General features: G+C 38.1%; 1 protein-coding gene across 4 annotated transcripts in view; it reads right to left on the reverse strand.

The window, feature by feature from the left end:
* LOC306853180 (protein diaphanous homolog 2-like) overlaps window positions 1–19,819 on the reverse strand; it is a 446,875-nt gene that overhangs the window by 81,320 nt on the left and 345,736 nt on the right. The window lies entirely within an intron of this gene.

The raw sequence follows: 19,819 nt of genomic DNA on the forward strand, positions 1-19,819 counted from the left end.
TCAGTAATGAATCACTTACAGGTTTAGTAGCTTCGAGACAAAGGAAGCATTCATAATCAGATGTGATACAGACCTGCATCTAAGGGTAAATTAGGTGCTTATTTCATACGTGACAGGAACTAGTCTGTTATGAATAGAGATTGGGGGAAAAAATTTAGAGATAAATGGTATTTGCTTTTTTTACGTTGTCTATTTATATATATATATATATATATATATATATATTATGTTATAAAAGATGCCGCAATCTGGAGCTCTTCAGTAGAAACATCTAAAATCCCAAACCAGACAGGTTCATTTCTTCAGTTCCTTTAGCAGACTGCATTAACTTCTGCAAATCCATGTGAAAATAGCACTCGTTCATTCTGCTTGTGTCATTTATTATGGCAAAATAAGAGAAGATATGAACTGAGGAAAAAAATTTGCTCTTTGGCTAATTGTAATTATCGTCCAAACCCATACTTTGCCAGGGGTGTTGCCAAACTTTTGGAGGGCAGTGTAGTAATCATGAAATAAAATTTATCATATCGTGGTCATATCACCCACCCCTTGACCACCCATCTCGTATTCCACCATGAGAAATCTGGTCACCTTGCATATAATGCACTCTCAGAAAGAAGAAGAAAAAAAAAACTGTTCAAGTATCGCACCTTTAGGGGAACAACTTGTCAACGTGGCAGTACTACCCTTAAAGGAGCACATTTGTACCTTATTTACCTCTACAAGGCCACAGTAGTACCTTAAGGGTATATATTTATTTTCTAAGGTACCAACGTGCTCTATTTAGGGGTATATAAGGTGCAAAGATGTCCCTTTATGGGTACCGCCCCAGTAACAAACTGTTGCACTGTAAGAAAAAAAGTGGGGCCTCAAAGTAGAGGTCTGCGCAGGACTGTTTTTTTAGTCCCGTTCCCACATGGTTATATTCCGCATCCACCCACTCCCGCGATATATTCAGTCTTTGTTCACCCGCTGTCCGCTTAGACTAATTTTCTTCCGGACCAGACCGTTCCCGCTAAATTTAGATCTCGTTTCCATTTAAATTTCTGCTACTAAGAGAGAAACAAATAAAAGTGTAGTGTGCACAAAACTGTACTTATTAGTTTATTCGTTTTGTCAAGACACATTTATTTAACATTTTGCTGTGAACAGTAGGAAAAAAGTGTCAGAGAAAATAAAGATGTAGGTTGTACAAAAATTGTAGCTATTTATTTTTTATTCGTCTTTTCAAAATACACAATTCGTTTAACATTTTGCAGTTAACACAACAGGAAAAGTGTGAAAGAGAAAAATAAATACGACATCTGTCATTTAAAATTACAGGCTAAGCAAAATATGAACAAAACCGAGTTGAACGTCCTTCAAGGACAGCGCATCCACACTTTGCTCCATCGTTATTCTGCTCTATCACTCATCGACAACCTGCCTGTTCTGTCTGAGGGCCGTATATTCACCACCAGTACAGCCTGCTCTGAGGACCGTTATGCACATGCTGCACACAGACCCCGCAAATAAAATGCATAACGTACAAAAGCAGCGGTCCATGCGTGCATAACAGTCCTGAGTGCAGGCTGTACCGGTGCTCAATAAGAATGAGTAGGCTAAAACGCAGAATCTATGCTTTTCTGAAAGGAAGTCGGCAACGGGATATTGTTAGACCACCCGCTCCCGTTCAAATTACACCAGAGTTACCGACCGCTACCGTGCTTTATTCGGAAATTTAATTCCGCGTCACAAGAAATCTGGTCAGGAAATGCAGACCTCTACCTCAAAGGGACACCTTTGTACCTTGGGTGCAGCTGCTCCAGTGACAAGCTGTTGTACCTTTAAAGGTACTTTTTTTTTTTTTCTGAGAGTGTGACAGTGTGCATCACCATTAAAGTAACAAAAAATATTGCAAAAATAAATATAATTTACATACAGTAACTCAAATTAAATTTAAAATGTAATAATATTTTAAATAATTTTATTTTAATTTAATATATTCTGCAATTAGTTGTTTTGATGTACAAAAAAAAAAAAACTTATATGTCCAAACTTTGGGTATTAGTATAAATAGCATGACAATCCTATAAATACGTATTCATTTTTACCTTTAATTAGATTTCCGGGCGAGGTGAGATAGAACACCAGAGAACCATTGAACAGAAATGATCCCACAAGGAACTGATAATGCCTCATCAGCCGGTATGTGTGTACACGTGCACAGGCCTGCTTGATTAGCTCATATATATCCTCACCAGGCCTCATGCTGCCATGCGAGATTAGCCATAACTGCTGTTTTATGTCTGCTCTTCAATTTTCAAAATCCAATTTAAAAAAAAGGAGGGGAGGTGCGGTGGCCTCAAATGATCACGCACCCCAATATAAAGCCTATATTTGGAACAATCATTTGGAATTAGTACCAACAATGATTGGAAGCTTTATCAAATAATACTGACCGGGAACTTTGCGTTCCTTATTCGCATGCAAATTGCGACACTTACCATTGTGTCTTTCATCGTTAGCTAGCAAAGCAGAACCTGTGTTATAATTGCTGCAATGTTTCATGATGTAAATTTGGAAAATGAAAGTGTTGTTACATTCCCAGGAGAGCAGTAGCTGAACCTGTGGCACCGCAGCAGTTGAAAGCGTCCCTCTGAGAATCCTCACCATCTCTACTTTCTCTTTCATTCTGAAGCGTAAAAAAGAGTTAACACTCCACTTTAAGACATAGTCAAAGTGAATAAGGGAATTAGAGGAAGAGAAAATCTTATCTCCTTACATCCCCTCTGTCTCAATGAAAAGCTAGGCACTAGACAGATATGGTGTTAGAGCAAATCTCTGAGATATACTTTGTGCAAATTGTAACTTCGAACTGACAAGCTTCTTCCTGTGATCTCCCTGAATTGCTGTGAGTGGCAAGTACGTAGCAGAAACTGCATGGCCCTTTATTCCACGAATAAGTGTTGCCATATTATTATACATTGACTTACGTAACACACATTTTCAGTTTGCAATGCAGAGAAATTAATTCTACTAAACTGATTTCACATGAAATAAAACTCCTCAGTCATCTTGTTCATTTAAGCTTCTATTTATGTGTTTTAATCAAATGGCACCTACATTTCTTTCTTTTTTTTTGGCTGAGCTAAACAGAAGGCAAAATCCTCAAAAGAAAAGGCATTTGAATATTCTCACAGACGAAAGAAAGAGACTATCACATTAGATAGTGGTGAATATACTCTTCACTGGTGGAAGATAAGCAGATATTGTGAAGGGATTAAGCTATCAAAGAGGATCAAGCTGGTTGATAAGTGAGATTACTGGCAAATATGCAAGATTGATAAAGAGACACAATAATAGCATTGTTACCACTGTGCAGATATCACACACACGCACCCTCACACTTCTGCTAGAGCTAAGAATTTATGCAAGCGACACATTGCTGTACCAGGCAACACCCTTATTAGATGCTATATGGAGACCAGCTGGTGATCTGAATTCTGAAGCACCTCTGAGCAGGTCAGTCCTTTTCCCTACGAGACGAACCAAACAGGACTGAAACAGATGCTCAACCTGTACATAGACTAATGTAATTTATAATTGGAAAAGTGACATAAAAATGAACAACAGAGGAAGAAAAAAAAAAGAAAAAAAAACACACTTTGTAGTGCGTGAGAGGCAAATAGACTCTGACAGAGCAACATGTGTGGCAATTACAACTCGGTGGTAGATGAGACCGGATGGAGCGATTTTCTACAGCACTGTGGCCTCCACAAAGTTGCCATTAGAGGCACGGCTGGGGTACTCTGTCTTCTGTTATTACCGTCTCTCTCGAGTCAATCTACCTCTCTATCATTAAGAACAAAACATGAAATCTGGGTATTCAACCATTAAAAGGCAGAACTGGTAAACTGGTCAATCTGACAAAAAAAAATCCAGATCATATTGTTCCATAAAAAGAAAAAAAACTAATTAAATTATATTTTGCATAAATAATTGACAAGAGCGAGAGAGAGAGAGAGAGAGAGAGAGAGAGAGAGGGAGAAAGAAAGAGAAAAAGAAAGAAAGAAAGAATTTTAAGGACAGTGATAATTGCTAAGAATTTAATACATTATTTTCATGACAATTAGACATGTTAGGCATACTAAAATTCCTATTGAATTAAACAATAATTATTTAATTTAAACAGTGTTTTTAAAGACATTTCTTAAGGATTTTTTTCCAGTTTTTGTGAAATTCATTATGTATGTAATACTGAAGAATGCAATAGAGTTTTTGCAATACATGCACAACATCAAACAAGATTTGATTCTGTATTACTAAAATATTTGATTCCCTGCTCACCTACAACAGTGCAATCACGTGACCACAGACAGACAGAGAAGCTCATTAAAAACACAGATACAGTATTTAATAGATAACAGCTTCTAGGCTGTACACGATGTATGTGGGGTCACTCAGAGAGTAAGCAGATGAAACTCAGGGTCAAGCTTAAAATATAACAGGTCATGGCTACAGGTTAATTGCCACAGTGGCAGGGTAACAGGGGCAGGAATGGATGTATGCAGACACTCTAGAGAAGAGAGGGATGATCTGTCTGATGGTTAAGTGCATGGCTGGAATTAAAGATTAGTTGGTCGGATCTGTGGGCCGAGGAGAGGAACACAGAGTCATTTATTAAAACACTTCCTATGCTCAGCCTTAAGAGGCTATGCCATCTGCTTTCCACAGTTTGGCACTATTATCCTACTTCTATATTTAAACAACATATTCTTACTATCAAAGTTTCTCACTGATGGTCTGTCATTATGCAGACTTCACAGAATGCTGTTAAAGACACTTAAGTCACCATTAAAATATTATTTCGAGCAACAAATCTGTTGCTTTATCATTTAAACCCAAAAAACATCTTTTTGCAAAATGTTTTGCTTTTTTAAAAGTGTATTTGTGCTTCCTTTAAACTATATGCCATTTGATTTGACATTTTGTTATCTCATGCAATAACATTCAGTCACTTTGTGTCTGAATACTTTTTGGGGCCACTTTGAGAGACATTTTAGGGGCACGTGAGGACAGATAGGAGAAACAGACTGGGCTAAGTGTGTCCCTTGCTGTGCTCTTTCAAATAGTGAGAAAAAACTCAAAAGGATTTCAGTTAGAAACATGGCTCTCGCACTCAAAATAAACCTTACAAGAACAAGCGGAGGTGGACCAATGACTTCCTGTTGTTGGGTGATATGCAGATGAACGGGAATGGTGATGTAAATAGAAGTAGATGATGTCTACATTGATAACATACAGAGTTACCTCAGCCACTGTTGTGTCACAGTACAAAAAAAGTAATTATAGAAAAGGCTTTCAACTCAGGACACAATTAAAATGATTTAAGTCCAAATTTTGCACACAAACTAGATGATAATGGATTATTAGTCACCAACAAGGCATACAAAAATGGTAAATAGCAAAGATAGGTGGCAAAAGAATAAATATCTTTCTCAGGGCCTCTATAGCATTCAGGAAGGTCAGTTGGTATCTCAGGAAAAACAGCCTGAAACATTCCGTGTCTTTTTCACAAACAGTCAAAAGAGCAGCACCCCTGTGGGCAACGCTCTCCTGCTTCTCTCTTCCTCCCTCCACATGCCAGTCCCATTTCACAGGCCTCTCTAGATCTGCCCAGCCACACACACACACACACACACACACAACCTACCGTCCCCCCTCACCTTGCTCTGAGATGAATGTGATCGCCACTGTCCTCAATCATTTTAATCACTACATTGGAAAATGTCTTGTTCACGGTTATCATTTTTGGGCTGCCTTCTGGCAGCTCTCCCCGCATCTCCGTGTGACAGACTCACTCTTGCAAACACGCACATACACGCAAGTGGCCAAGATAGAAGAGTCACAGCTAACAGATGGTCGAAGATTGGGGGGAAGATTCCTAATTTTGACTCTCCTGCCCTTTTCGAGGGGGCCTAGTTTGAGAATGTAGGTTCAGCATCTGCTTCCTGCAGCACAGAGGCGATGTGCTGAACGCTAGCAGCCTCTCCAGCATGATGATGCAAGCGCAGGCCAACAGCACAGCCACCTGAGACGCCAGGACTGCACCGCTCTCAATTAAATTAATCATTTATACAGAACGAAAGAGCTTCTTTTATTCCACATTATAGTAACTTGACTTAATTAGACAATAAGGATACACTTTATTTTACAGTGTCCTTGTTACAGTGTAATTATACGTTTAAGTACTGAGTAATATTAATTAAATACATGTACTTACTATATGGTTAGGGTTAGGATTAGGATTTGGTTAAGGGTTAATAGCATATAATTATGCATAATTAATTGTTATTATAAATGTAAGTACATGTAACGTGTAACAAGGACACCTTAAAATAAAGTGTTACCCAAAATAAATATAACTAATTATTTTAATCCATTATTGTAATCCAATATTTTCTTTAAAAATCTAGGAATGTTAAATCGGTTCTTCCCTTGTTTTTGACTGAGCACTCTAATATAAGAGACACCGATGTTTCAGGAGTTTAGGACACAGAATAGGACACATGCTTATTTGATAACTGATAACTATTTATTTCCTATTCGGGTTTATGTATATGCTTTATTTTTTTAAATAACCTTTTTCTAAGGTATTGTTAGATGCCAATGTTTTCTGTCATAGCTATGCAAAGATTTGATTTTGAAAACAGCCTTGTTTAAATGTTTGAAAATGATTAACAGTTGAAAAAAAAGTGAAATTTTGAAAAGTAATCAAAAAGTATTCAAATGTAATCACTTACATTACTAAAGTAATTCAAATAGTTACACTACTTATAGTGTAAATTGTAATCTGTAACCTATTACATTTCCAAAGTAACATTCCCAACACTGCTATAATTCTAATTTAACTAAACAAAAATTTACAAACGGAAATTTGTAATAAAATAATGACAAAACAAAAGACAAAATAATAAATAGAGAATAATAACAGGTGTATGTCAACTAAAGTTGTAGCACAATGCAACATAGTGTACTGGGTAATTGTATTTTAAAGAGTGTGTTTATTTCTTAATTATCATAAAATAATAATGAATAAATAAAATTTATAGGAAAAAAGTTTATACTGGTCATTATATTTAAACAAACAACTGAACAGGGAATAGAAAGCAGCTAAAGTAGGTGCAGAACATTCTAAACAAACTAAATAAAGTAGGTGCAGAACATTCTAAACAAACATCTTTTTTTTTTTTTTTTGCTGCTTTGTACATTGGTTATTGACTATTTCTTGTTATTCTGTTTTTATTACCTGTGTCCTGTCCTGTTACGGTCTTTCTGTTGCACTGTGGAGCTTCTGTCACTATAACAAATTCCTTGTATGTGTAAACATACTTGGCCAATAAAGCTCATTCTGATTCTGAAGTGTCCATTAACTAAAGCTGTGGCACAGTGCAGCATGGCTCACTGGGTGATTGTAATGTAGACACCTCTAATGCCAATAACGGGAGAAATCTAGTTTTCTCGGGTTGCATGTGTCCTGTGTAGACACGGTGTGAGAACCACAGAAAGAGAGTGATAGCTGTCACACACTGATGAGTACAAGAGAACAAAGATCATTGCTAACACATCTGAGAAGTCAAACGCTTTCCACTTTCTGTCTTTCAGTATCCCCCTCCTAAAAAACAATCCTTCCTGATGGCCTACCTGTGTCCTAACCAATAGCAAGGGAAGGTAGCCAAAATCTAGGGGATCAACTGTAAGTCTTCATCACTAAGAGTCAATCCAAGGTCGGCGCTCGGTTCAGGCAGCTGGAGTGTGTCTGTCTCCCGAGCTCCACTTAAATGACGAGGCTTACCGTACCTGTGCGAATGTCAACCTCAATTCAAGACGGCCTGCTGTGTATTCTGCCGTGCACTGAAATATAATCAGCCTCCATGAAATATGCGGTCCAGAGCTACAGTAAGCACATTATACAAGTCTTATGGCTATAATTAAGGTCCTATTATCTGCTGCTGTTAGATATGTGAGGAGATTACACACTTGTTTTGGCAGATCCTCACCACCATGGTGCTTACAATGCCGAGAGAGAGTGAGATTAAATGTGCAGTGTTGCTACAAAATGCTATTATTGTTATGCCATTATAACTCTCTTGGTTAAGTGGTATACAATTGTGTGCATCTTTAATGTGCATGAGTAAATGAGCCTTGCAGATCAGGCGGTGTAACTATTAGGCTACCGAATCAAGCCTACACGCAGTGAGACAAGGTGGGTGCTGCGATTGGGCCAAGTCGATTGAGTGGCGGCAGAAACAGCAATGGTCTACTGATCATAGCCATCAACAGAGCAGTAAATCACTGCACTAGGAATTTATTCAAACAATGAGAACAGACAGCCGAGATGCCCATCATTCTGTTCAAGCACTGTCTGATCATTAGGTAAAAATAATTACAAAAATAATTTATTATTATAAAATAATAATATAATATAATATAATAATAAAAAAAATATTATGATAGATAATATTATTAATAATAGAAAATAATAGATGGAAAATTGCATTGCTCAGTTATTATTATTTGGAATTCTAATTTATATTTAATTATCAAGCATGTTTTGTAGATTTTAGATTGTCAATTTTGTAGACGACAGATATGTCTTATAATTATGATAATAATGAAATATTAAATAGAAATTAAGATATAAATTAAATATTTTAATTTAAATTATTTTATTTATTTGTAAATATGGTTGTATAGTTATGTTGTGTGGCTTCTTTTGAGTTTCAGGTGATATAAAAAAATAAATAAAATATTGTATTTTATAAAAATCTAAAGGGGAAAAAATCTAAGACTTTCAGAAGACTTGCACAATTCTTAATTTGCTTTAGATTTAATCTCATCTCAGTGCTCGTCTAAGGAAGAAAGAAAAAAACTTAAAAGTTGTTTAAAAAGACCTCACCTTTTTCGAATGGGAAGCTTATGGTTAGACTGACCATTCTAAGCACAAAGTTAATGTGCAGAGCACAATAGACCATTTGAAGAGCATAAAGGGAGATTACAGATGTGTAATATTGAGACCCACAGCATTCATTATTTCCCTCAGATTTAGAGAAATGTGCGAGAAAGCACTCATGAGGAGGATGCTGTTTGCATCTGGGTACGTCTACAGGGTCTGGACTATAAATAGTATGCTAAACAGTGTGAAAGACGCCTGAGACATCCAAAGTAGTCAACTGTGCTGAACGCTCAGGGAGGGCTGTGTGTATTTCTTAGTATGCGCTCACTTTTCACTGAGGGCAATTTGTTGTGTTTGGGCTTATTTTTAATGACGCAAAAAGGGCCTCACACATTCTTGGGTGTAAACACCTGATAAAAGCATTTCAAGAACACAGCACAAATGTTGAACAGAGAGTTTTTTTGTTTTTGTTTTCACTGAACACAAAGCTCCAACACTGGTTTTGCAATATCATGGCATCATCATAAAGCAAACATGACTAATTTCTGAGATTTCAGGACACATTTGCAAGAATGGGCTCGGCAGAGATGGTGCGTCAGTGTGTGCGTGTATCTGTCTGTCGTCCAGAGACGGTATCGTGCTGCTCGTCCTGTGGAAGCATGCGGTGACAAGACACAGCAGCTCTGAACAACCCCACCGCCCCCCTCTGTGTGATTGATGAGGCTAATTTTGTCAATTAATGAAGAAACCCCTGTTGATTAACATCAGATTGCAGTTTGTAACTGTTAGTGCACCGGTCTGTCAGAAATTCATTTTAATTAGAAGTCATCGCGCTGTGCTCCTCCATCAGCTAGCAGATCTGCTGATCCACATCAGGACACGACTAAGAACGGCTCGCAGTTCCACCGTACACTTCATTTCACCTATTCGCTGAGATTCAAGTGTGCCCACCTGGGCTGGACTTCCTGCTAATGCTGACATTATACATCATAATTAATTTGAACGCACAAGATAATTAGCAGGCTGTATTAACATAATGAACCTGCTAATTGGTTCATAACAGGCGAATGCAGTTGATATATCCGGCTAATGGCATGTTCACATATATGAACAGACAGGGAAATGGACGGAAATGCTACAGGGCTAAATCTAATAGAGGACAAATAGAGATGTACGCCAAATTGTTTGCTGTTCTTTCAAGGAAGTCATTAGGCATTAAGTGAAAATGTTTAGACATTAAAGACCCCAGGAAATCGCTTGATGAGAGTGGTGCTGACGTGATTTGACATTAAAATAGGACTTTTGGGCAAGACATTTTCAAAGGCTCATTTCTTTTTTTCTTTTTATTGTTTCCAATAGCCAATAGGGTTCAGTTACATCACAGCCATGAAGCACCATTTGCTACTTGCTAGTAGAAAAACTTTCTACTGCAATATTTTGTAATATTATAGATGTTTTTACTGTCACTGTTGATCAATTTAATACATCTTTGCTGAATAAAATTATTTCTTTGAAAAATATTGAAATAAATTATTTTTAAAAATACCGACCCCCCAGAAAAAATTATTTCAATTTTTTTTTTAAAAGAAATTAATAATTTTATTCAGCAAAGATGTATTAAATTGATCAACAGTGATAGTAAAATAGTACAACATATTTATATTTAAAATAGAAATAAAATAGAACTTTCCATTCATCAATTTTTTTATACTTATATGACACTTTTCAACACTGATTTTCAAATTATTATTATTATTTTTCTGGATCATAAGAATCATGTGCCAGAGTAATAGCTGTCGAAAATTCAGCTTTGCCATCACAGGAATTTCAAAATAAATTAAAATATAAATTAATATTTCACAATATTACTGTTTTTACTGTATTTTCCAAATATATGCAGGCTTGCTGAGCATGAGTCTTAAAAAAAAACATTTAAAAAAATCTCACCCCCCCCCCCCCCCTTAAACTTTTGAACAAGTAGCATTAATGGCCTCAAAGCAAACAAACATGGACTAAAAGCCACATTTTCATTCCGTAAGGTCTTTAATTTGATTTATAATTTGGTCCAACCCTGATCTGGTGGGATGGCAAGTTCACTAATGTTACTGAAGGTCTTTTCATCAGCCCACACCAGTGGGTGCTTTATATTCAGCATCATACTTCTTATTTGCACTAAAGAACAATAAATAGTAGCAGTGGTGAAAATTTCACAGCGTGGAGTGGAGTAATCGGCAACCGTCCAACCCTGTATATCTTTAGCGTGGACTAAGTACAATTCAACTTTCCATTTAAGAAATCACTGAGGCATCAGTTGTTATATAAGTGCCTTACAGTCATTTCTGCTGAGATATGGTGATAACGCTCATTATGGCAGACAGAAATAAAGAGAGGTTTGTGCAGCGGAGGATCTCTGAGGCCATGTTTGTCTTTTCTTTATCGTTCACGGTAAAAACAATGCCCAATACACAGTTCTGATTCTAAAACAAATACATATGCAAACTGAGGTTTCTTTAGAAGCGAATAACACAACAGTATGTTTCCTCTCTCTCACATCCTAATTTTCATTTGATAAAGTAATTTGGCGACAATGGTGCAATTCAGCGGCGAAGGGCTGGGATTTCCATTAAAACATCAAATGAAAGTGAAATTACGAGCCATGACGGCGGGTGAGTTGAAAAAGCACAGAAGAGCGAGTCGGTGTCTACAGTGGGATTAACACGGAACAACAAGTGATGAGTGCTTTGTATCAAACCCACGGGCCCATGACAAATGAGTAGAAGAAGCTCTGCGTCTATTACCCGGCTTTAAGCCAGAGTCTTCAGGGGTTATAATGAAGTACTGACTGGAGCAAAAGCAGAAAGTTCCAGAGAATGAGTGCTCTCTGTGGATCCTCGCCAAAACCCTCAAGACAACAGGGACACGCTCTCTGTCTCTATCTCTCTCTTTGTCTGCCTCCCTCTCAGATTGAGTGTATTCAAGTATGCTAACTAGAAGTGCTATTTTTCTCTCTTTCTAAGTGACGAATATCCAGGGTGGTGGTGTACCGTTCTAGGACTGTTTCTTTATCCCTCAGGGAGAACAGGGAAACCTGATGTCACTATAAATCAGAGACAGGAGGAGACGGGGCAAACTGAATGGGAAGAAATTGTAACTTACAAGTAGTTACAGGCACGAAAGCCCCACCTTTTCAGTTAAACGAACCAATAGTTGTCAGGTTTTATTGCTGATTTGAAATGCTGTTATTGAAATAATGATGAAAAAGATCCTCTCTTTCTCCAGTCAAGAAGAAATGAAGAATGCCTTTTAAGTTCCTGTATTTGAATTGAGGTAGTAAACCTGATGCATAATTGCAATTAAAATCAAACTGAAAAAATAATTCAAATTTATATGATAATTTTGGGGAAAAAATGCTGGCTGACAAAATATACTTGGCATAATAATAATAAAATAAATTGTACTACATAGAATGATAAAATAAATAATAGTGCAATTTCAACTTCCTATGTGGTATGGCCAATTCAATTTAAATCAAACTCACAAAGTGAAAGGAAGCCGATGTTTCAATTCTTAATTTTGCCCAACTTTGGTACATAGGAGCTGCAGTTGCACTCCTATTACCCTACACAGAAAAAAGCTGCCCGGAGGGGTTACCAAGATGGCTGCCAAGTGAACCGACTTGCCACAGGGAGTTTGCTGCAAACACAAGGTGACAGAGCCACAATTAGCACGACAGCAAAGAATATAGAGTCAGTTATACACCAAATGTGTGTCGCTCATTTACTGAGGCATTTAACTTGCCATTTAACTGGTGTTACAGGACTAATAACAGAAATGAGAACAGAACCAAATGATCCAGATAGAACACTATAAAGGACACATTTTTATATAAAACATGACTGCCATTACACTGTCATTAAGAGACTAATATGACGTGCTCAGATACCTTATTTGATGTGTGAAGTCATACTGCCATTGGGCTAAAATGTGTTTTTTGATTAATCACATTCTAGGAGGTCTGAATTCTGACACTAGGAATACAGCAGATATGAAGTATAATTCAAAAACTGATGGACTGGAAGAAGATAGAGTGGCAAATCCTATCATCTATGACTGGAAAAAGACATTTCTTTAGGAGAACGTGGAGACCACATGCCACTTTGAGAGACCTTCAGTGGGATCGGCCTTTATGTATTCCTTATCATCTTTCCATACACCTAATATGCCAACCATGAAATGGAATGTAGCCTAATACTGATCACCACCTTTAGGATGAAATTGGATGGTGTTTTACATGTAAAACTATACAGACCTTCTACTTCCTATCTTCTGGAGATGATGTGTTACATACAAGGAATGAAAGTGAGAGTCTCGACTAAAGGTTTTCACCTCCATCCGGGGAGTAGTATGCCTGTCCGCCTCAGTCTTAGTGGCCGTGTCATCCCTGAGCTCTAGGTTAATGGACCTGCCAATTTAGCCCCAGTTTTCCCCCTCCTAACGAGACACTGATTGTGGAATTTCCAGAGAATTCACACGCATAATGATAACTCGCATTGAGACGTTTCCATGACTGACTGAGAGCGAAAAACTACGAAAAATCAGGTCAGGCAATCACGAAAATTTGATTTATGAAATACGATAGCAGAAATATGCTCGATCTCTTTCAAAGTGTCATTTTCATTAGAGGAGAGTGCAGAGCTGATATGTGTCTCTGGAGGGTGAGGCTCAGACAAATGCTTGTGTGTGATGACAGCCAAAGCACGGAGTGGATGATTTCAACTGTTTGGGCTGTGCTTTAGGGAATGTAATATGATCGAGGCAAATGAACTATCTGAGGGTCTAATGAAGACAGGGCCGCAGTGGGAGTAAACGAGTACCATACCCAGCCACTGCTGAGAAACCGTTGGCTTACAAAGAAGACACATTACTAATATTGAAAAGAGGAAAATGGGAGATATAGCCAAACTGAATCATTGACAGTTTATTGCTGTTGTTATTATTATTCCTCCCTCACCCAACGGTTCCAGTTTCCGCTAGAGTTGTCCTTATAAAACACACTCCCAAATGTCAATTCAATCAATTAAACACGCCAATAATACCACAAATGGGCAAAGCAAAACAGCACTTTAACAATCAGCATCATTCTGCATCAGTGGCACTGATGTTCCATTAAATACCCTTCTAATCATGGCTTTACAAACGCAGCCTCCTCCCAAAGCGCGGAGGGCCGTGCTGAATGGTGGAAGCTTTGAGGTTGGGATTTGAAGAGGCAGTTATCGAGCCTCTCTGGTTCGTGCTGAGACTCCCCCACCCAGCCACACATCAAGGCAATCAAGTGCATTAGCATATGCAAAATCCTATCACACAAAACACATGGTTTGGATGCCATTTCCCAATAAACACGAATCTGCGCACGCCGGCAACATAATCACAGACGCGGGCGCCAAGTCGGTTTTGTGCTCAGACTTCGGCCTTTGCTTTCTTTATGACTATCATTACTGGAATTGCAATTATTATTTGGTCGCGCTTTTGTTTATTCTGTTCAGGACCAATTAGAATTTGTTAATTAAAATCTTAATGTCTCCTGCGACACACGGTAAATTAAAGTTAGCCATTGTTGTCAAACAATGCCGTCCCCTATAGACAATACAGTCCCGGAAATAAACAAAAAGGCCATAGAAATTAAGTCAAAGATATGGCCTGAATCAATCATCTTTTCATCTGTTTACTTCAGTCCGGTACTATATCAATAAATAAATGAGGTGAGATGCAAATTGCGATTCATTTGCTCTTCATTATTTGAGCAAATTTCTCTAGAACTAGAGGCAGACGCTGAGAGTTAAACATGTGAGGTAAACATAACCAGCACAGGATGCCACCACATTCCTCTGACCTAATTCCATAATTAACAGTGGCAAGGCATATTCACAGAGAGGAGCTGGAAACACCGTGCAGGCTGCTGCAAACAACTTCATCAATTCATTAGAGACTTTGTACCCAAAGGTAAAATAATAATCACCGTTGATCATTCCTCACCTCGATTTGCATGATCTTCGGGAGCAATCTGTAATGCTCAGATGTGCAGAAAGTCGCACAAGCCAAGCTTTCTAAGAAACCCTATATGAATTGTGATTTACATCAGGCGGATGAAATGTTTTCCCACAGCACTGTGTGTATTTCCGCTTCTCTCAACCCATCAAACACTGCTGCCTAAAGCTACTGCATCTCCACAGCAGGTATTAAAACACACAGCGAGAATGTGTGGCAGAATACTACAATGCGTAAAAGGTGCTATGCTGGGAATCAAGTGTTACGTTGCCCTGCTGAGCGCTGGCTGACACTAAAACCAGGATGGAAACCACAGCCTTTCAAAACGAAATGCACAGCGCACAATAGAACAACGGTCTCAGATATTTCTCTCTCCTGAAGAATGATTGTTTATGCTAGTGAGTTCAGGTCTCCCGAATGCATGTTCCTCTGAAAGCAGAGGTTGAGAAAACAAGTAAATCATACATTTCCTTCAGAATGACCGGCCTGACTGCTCCAGCACTTCCCTCGGTGGGTGATTTCCTCTGTCAAACGAGACATTGTATTCTAGAGCTACGAGAGATGATTTGTTTATAGGCATTTCAAAGAGGGCCGCAATAAAGTCTAAAGCTTCAGGGAGTCTTTAAAGAAACTGCACCCTCTCATCTGAATGTATGTTTATGATTTGGCAGATGAAAGGGAAAGCCGTGCATTTTATGCACATATTCGTTTAGTGGGTATGGAACAAATAAGCATTTTTCTCTCAGCTAATATCACTTTGAAGATGCCTTTTTTCAATAACAAATATATATATATATATATATATATATATATATATATATATATTTTTTTTTTTTTTTTTTTTTTTTTATTTAGTCCACCTTCCAAAAGAATTTGGTTAAAATTGTTTTCAATTATTTATATACAACTGTATTAAACAATTCAATTAATTCTGATACTAATTCTGATAATCTATACTTCTTAATTTTCTTATATACATATACTTAAAACAAACAAAACATTAATTTTATAATAAAAGTATGAAATATTTTAATATTTTAATGAAAAGTCACAGATATTTTACCAGAGATAAAGAGAAGTAATAATTCCGAGTGGTTTGATTGCTTTCTTAAGGCGGCTACACCACTATGACACTTATTACTAATAATTATCATAATTAACTAATATTATTAAACAGTATTGAATCAACTATATTGTTTAATAGTTGATTATCCAAACTGACATATATATGGTTACAGGCATACATTTACCAGTATTTAATTACTTCAAACATGGCTCATTTAATCCAAATTTAGATTCAGAACTATCTGTTTTTAAAAGTCCCTTTCACACGTCATTGTATTTATTTAAACTCTTCTGTTCCTGCATGTGCTGTGTCATTAGAGAGGAGGCCATGGGAGAAATTGGCCAGCTGATTAGTGTTTTTCAGTCTCTAAAGAGAACAAAGGTTAAGTTAAATACCAACGCACTGAATTATAGCAGAGCGAGATCTATTAGACAGGCCCCCTCATCCGTCAAAACTCAGTATGAACGCCAAACGCCGCTGCAACCCTTCCGCTCTCCATTAAGTTCCCAATAAGCCCGGTCCCCAGGCAGGCCACCACCAACACTGTCCCTCTGCTGAGTTACAGCTCTCCTGGGGCCGCTAGTTCATTTAAAAGCTTTTGTGGGGTGCCATTAATTCTGATAGATAGATATCACTGAACTGCTGAACAAACATCCTACTCAGTCATTTGCATACATTACAGTAATGGTGGAAAAAATAAATCATTCCTACCGATAAGAGCTGCGCGTATGAGCTACTCTGCCAGCATTTCACCAGTTATTTAGAATGGTTTAAAGCAGAGGACTGTAATAACTATACAGTTTTAATGTATGCTGTTGTATCTTGTATGCATGAAATGCTTTTATGTAATGAAAAACTCCCCATCCTCACAGTGAATGCATTTATGAGGAAACAACACATAATATCCTCCAAAGCATGCCTAAACTAAAAACAGAAGAAGGGGGAAAAAAAAACATTCATTGTTAGCAGGTAGTGTGAATTATGATGCACAGGGATCTTTAGTACTAGAAACAGATTAAATAATGTATACAGGCAGTGGGAGTCTATTTCTTTCATCCAAATACCCATAATGCATCTGCAACTACTCTCCCATAGCTGACCTAAAACTTTAGACAAACACACTCTCGCATATACACGTTCATATTGCAAGAGGGAATATTGAGCAGTTGGTAATAAAAGAAAATTCCTTTATTTGACTCTAAAAACTAACCCTTATGCATATCAGGAGTTTATTTCTCTCTTGCAACAGTGCGCTTGGTGCAGTCTCAAACCGGCCTTGATTTGCTGCCACAATCATTTCTATTTAATGGATCAATATATCAACGGTACATCGCCATGTAAGCTAATAAATGCATATTTGTTCCAGAGTCTTAAGCGCCTTAATGTGAATCTAATATGATATTCCCATATTTGGTGAGATTTTTTTAATATTGCAAAATGTCACCTCCACAGTTTTAGAGGGGTGTGAAATGTGTACTGCTATTATTACATCCAAAAAAAGCTGACACCTACCCTAGGCAAAATTCCTTTACCGCTCTCTTACAGTCTCCCTCTAGTTAAAGCCTTTTTATCTCATAAAATTTGGTACATAGTAGTTCATTCTCTCCTCCTATCTTGCTGGCAGGGCTCTAAATCTGCAGTTTGAGCTGCCATGAAAACTGAAAAGAAACAAATGTTCTGCATATGAAACACCACAATCGTATTGTGTTGGGTCTCCCTGGAGCAGCTCAGAGTAAAAAAAAACACAAAAAAAACCACACAGAATAGTATGATTTCAGGGTAGATTAAATCACATGGATCTCAAGGCTACAGTTCATAAAAAAGGAAGAAATCTGAAGATTCTGACAGTGGCCACCTGGAGTAGTGTGATTTGGATGAGTATCTACAGGCAAAGAAAACACTGTAAACATGGTAACATCTGTCTTTTTCCTCATTTACGCAAATGTCCTTTTCCACCCCGTTTAAACAAAACCTCAACCGCGAGGCTAAAAAGCAAATGTTTTTAAAACACTTCCTGCACTGCGACTCTAAAATAGCTTCTGCACACTTTAGTCATTTTTCAAAAGGTCACATTGAGGTCAAACTCATAAAGAGGCAACCAAGAAGCCTGTTGCTATCAAGTTTATTTGTATAGTGCTTTTTACGATACTATGGCGAGCAATGGAGCACATCTAGCAGAAAGTGCGCGCACACACCCAACCAACCACCTTCACGTTCACAAATTCAATCACTCTTTCTATAATATCTAGTCTGCTGTCCACAATGGCCGAGTGAAACAGCTTTCGGCCTCCTTTAGCTCAGTGATAATGTCTGCCCTGTCATCCGCAAAAGAGCTGGCGCAGCTGTGTTTGAACGTGCTGTCAGTCAGCATCTCTGCAGCCGAGCTCCGACGCCTCTGAAAACGAGTGCACAATGAGGGTGGATCCGTTCCCTTTCAGCCACAGCTCTCTCGCTCACTTTTCTTTCTTCGCTGCTAAAAAACCCCTCTCGAATCATCAAACGGACGTGACTGCATTCAGCTCAGGGTGTGCACCGGCTCTGATGACAGATCAGGTGAGACAGGGACTTTTACAATCCTCCGGGGATGCCGCGAGGCCCCAGCGCTGCCGCAGTGGATCCGCGCCTCTCCATTTCCCCTCACTCAAGTTCCAGTCCTCCCCGAGTCCTGCTAATCAATACTGACACTAAGGCCACAGAGGTATTCTGGCTTGTTTTTTCATACCACACTGCAGGCGAGAGCAGCTCATTGTTCTTAAATCATACAAACCTAAGCAGCCCTCTTTGACTCGGAACAGATTTTTAATGCATGCCAGGGTTATTACTCTTATGCCACCCAAAGTGCAAGGTAAGCCCCCCTTAAATCTCGGCGTTAAGCTTGTGAACAAAGAGCTAAAATAAGGTTAACTGCTGTCGTTCCTGTGCTTGGGGAACATATGGGAAGACTCTGAGACTTGATAAATTATTGATTAATGGTTCTTACTCGTAGTTAATAACACCGCTGAGGAACAGCGGGAATCGCAGCAGGAATATAAAAGTCAGGCCGTCGCTCAGAACCAGCACAAAAGTTACACTTCCCTAAATCAGCACCATTTTGGCTCACATAAACATTCATGTGTCAGAAAGCAAAAGTCAAACAAGTGTCTAACTTCCTCACTTTTTAGAGTCTGAGAAGTGCTGTGGCATCTAATTCAATTTGAGGGCAGCATTTATGTTATCGAAATGGGAGAGGTGCTTTGAGAGGGGGCCTGTGGCTGGTCAGCATGGGATTATAAGTATAGAAGGCTATGAAGCCCTCCATTAGAGTCTGTGGGGAGAAAGTTGTGCAGTTTAAATAGCTCCCGGCATGAACTCCCTTTGGAGAGCTTGAGATGAAGAGAATGCTGATAAACATCTCACTTTGAGACAGCCTGTCCAAGCCTATCCAGTATTTTTGTCTTGTTTTCCAGTTAAAATATTTAACCATCCTTAAAACAAGATTTACTTAAGCCAAACAGTGTGAAAAATAAGGCTTGTTTTCAGGGAATATATATTTTTTCCTATTCCATGTTTTTTTTTTTTCTTTTCTTTTTGTATAAACCTAATATGTCTTGTTACATTTATTATTAATTCAAAATATAATTCCTGAAAACAAGGGAAATAATCAATTAATTTGTTTTATGGGTGATTATATATACACTGCTATTCAAAAGTATGAGGTCAAAAAAGATATATACAGTGGATAGACAGACAGATAAATAGACAGATAAACAGACAGACAGACAGACAGAGAG

This window comes from Barbus barbus (assembly GCF_936440315.1).
Source record: "Barbus barbus genome assembly, chromosome: 33".
In the NCBI taxonomy this organism is placed as follows: Eukaryota; Metazoa; Chordata; class Actinopteri; order Cypriniformes; family Cyprinidae; genus Barbus; species Barbus barbus.